The following is a 2,148-nucleotide window of genomic DNA, read 5'->3' as shown; positions in this document are numbered from 1 at the left end:
TGTTTCATTCACAGAGGTACAGAAAAAAGTACGGCTTGAGAGTATCCACATTTTCAGATTTTCTTTTTTTTATTCTACTCCAAAACGTTCACGTGAGCACTTGGCATGGTTGAGACGTTGCTTAAACGGCAGTTACAGCCTTTCTGTAAGATGACGTGGCAAGCAAATGCTCACCATGGTGAGTGTGCATTCCTAACTAATCATCATCTAATCTATCAAGTGCATCGTTATAGTCTGTAACCCCTCGTAGAATCTCTCTATATGGTGTTGTGCTGCATGAGGTATCGTATGGGGCATCCGCAGCATGAGGTATCGGGTTTGATCTCCACCACAGCGGCTGCATTAGAAAAGGGCGATACGTAACATGCTCCCATGCCGTGGATTGCGAGCGCGGTAAAAATCCCAAGGTGGTCAAAAATTATTATGCGACCCTCCTCTACAACGCCCCTCCCAACCCACTGTGCAGCTTGAAGACGGTAAACCCTACAGCTTATTTAAACTTCTAGTTTGCTCGCACTCTACACTGTCGGAAGTAGAGGTGCACGTAATAGCTGTTAGCAAAAGGCGGTTAAAGTAATATTCCATATTAAATCACTAGTAGGCTGCCTTTGTCAGGTTCCGCTAGCGCGGTTAGTAGCTTCGCTTCCTACGTCATTGTCAAGCCTGTCTACGCAAGAAGAAGAAAAGAAATCAATTTGTTTCCGGTCATGCAAGGAGAACGGCGGCAGAACTAAATGGAAAGAGACGTGACAGGCATTTATCGATATGTTATAAGCAGTTAGACACAGCCGAGTACTTGCAAAAGACACAACCAAGGAGAATACCTAGGACGCGCGAACGAACCTGTGCATATCACAATGTGTGTCCTGTGTACCATATTTAGTGCGGTGCCATCTTGCCGTAAAAGAAGAATATAAGCTCCAAGGCCTTCGAAACAGATATTACACCGAAGTTTTATATGGTTCCTGCGAATTGATGTGCGCAGCCCAAAACCGTGGGCCAGTCCCGAAGACAGTGCAATACTTGGATGACCCACGTCGGAGGTGAAGCAGGAAGCCCTCTGCCAACTTTCAAAAATATGTTTAATATCTTGGGCCCGAATACTGCCCGCATCTGATATTAAGCTGATAAGATCATCTACTCCACTTTCACCAGCAACGGGCATGTCTACGTACGCACCGCCCGCTGTTTGTCGGCGTTCCAATGGCTTGCGTATCTTCTTTCTTTTCCTTCCGCTCTCCCGCGGTCAATGCGGAAGATAGTGCAATACTGGGCCGACCAGCGGCGGAGGTGAAGCAGGTTTCAAGCACTTCGCCAACTTGCAAAAATAGGTTCAATATCTTGGGTCCAAATACAACGCGCATAAGATATTAAGCTGATAAGAACACCTTGACCCGCGGCAGCCATGCCTACGTTCACACTACCCTTTCTTTGTCGGCGTTGTAGGCGCTTGCGTATCTCATTTCCCTTTCTTCCGCTAATCCGTGATGCCGCTTCCGTCGAAACCTCACTGGCGTCTACTTTCCTCCGGCTGCTTGGGGCGGCGGTCTTGTCTTCCACGCGAATGTATATAAATTTCACAATAAATGAGTGCGTACTTATGTTGACAATTCGGTGTCAGCTCTGTGTTGCATGCTAAAGAGCTTCGCTGGTAATCCACCTTCGCAGAGTGGAATTGCTCATAATTTTGTTAATGCAGTTAGCATTATTTGCCTACGTACTTCAGCGTACTCCCGGCTTTTTGTGCTCTATCTATCTATCTATCTATCTATCTATCTATCTATCTATCTATCTATCTATCTATCTATCTATCTATCTATCTATCTATCTATCATCATACGCCTGGTTATGCCCACTGCAGGGCAAAGGCCTCTCCCATACTTCTCCAACTACCCCGGTCATGTACTAATTGTGGCCATGTTGTCCCTGCAAACTTCTCAATCTCATCCGCCCACCTAACTTTCTGCCACCCTCTGCTACGCTTTCCTTCCCTTGGAATCCATTCCGTAACTCTTATTGACCATCGGTTATCTTCCCTCCTCATTACGTGTCCTGCCCATGCCCATTTCTTTTTCTTGATTTCAACTAAGATATCATTAACTCGCGTTTGTTCCCTCACCCAATCTGCTCTTTTCTTATCCCTTAACG

General features: G+C 46.0%; 2 pseudogenes; both read right to left on the bottom strand.

Moving 5' to 3' along the window:
- Window positions 1-989: 989 nt before the first annotated feature.
- On the bottom strand, window positions 990-1,169 carry LOC126524799 (U2 spliceosomal RNA; annotated as a pseudogene).
- A 67-nt stretch (window positions 1,170-1,236) lies between these two features.
- LOC126524805 (U2 spliceosomal RNA) lies at window positions 1,237-1,407 on the bottom strand (annotated as a pseudogene).
- Between the last annotated feature and the right edge of the window lie 741 nt (window positions 1,408-2,148).

The sequence above is a fragment of the Dermacentor andersoni genome, chromosome 3 (assembly GCF_023375885.2).
Source record: "Dermacentor andersoni chromosome 3, qqDerAnde1_hic_scaffold, whole genome shotgun sequence".
NCBI lineage: Eukaryota > Metazoa > Arthropoda > Arachnida > Ixodida > Ixodidae > Dermacentor > Dermacentor andersoni.
The sequence above is the reverse complement of the archived record's forward strand: the minus strand, read 5'-3'. Positions and strand labels throughout refer to the sequence as shown.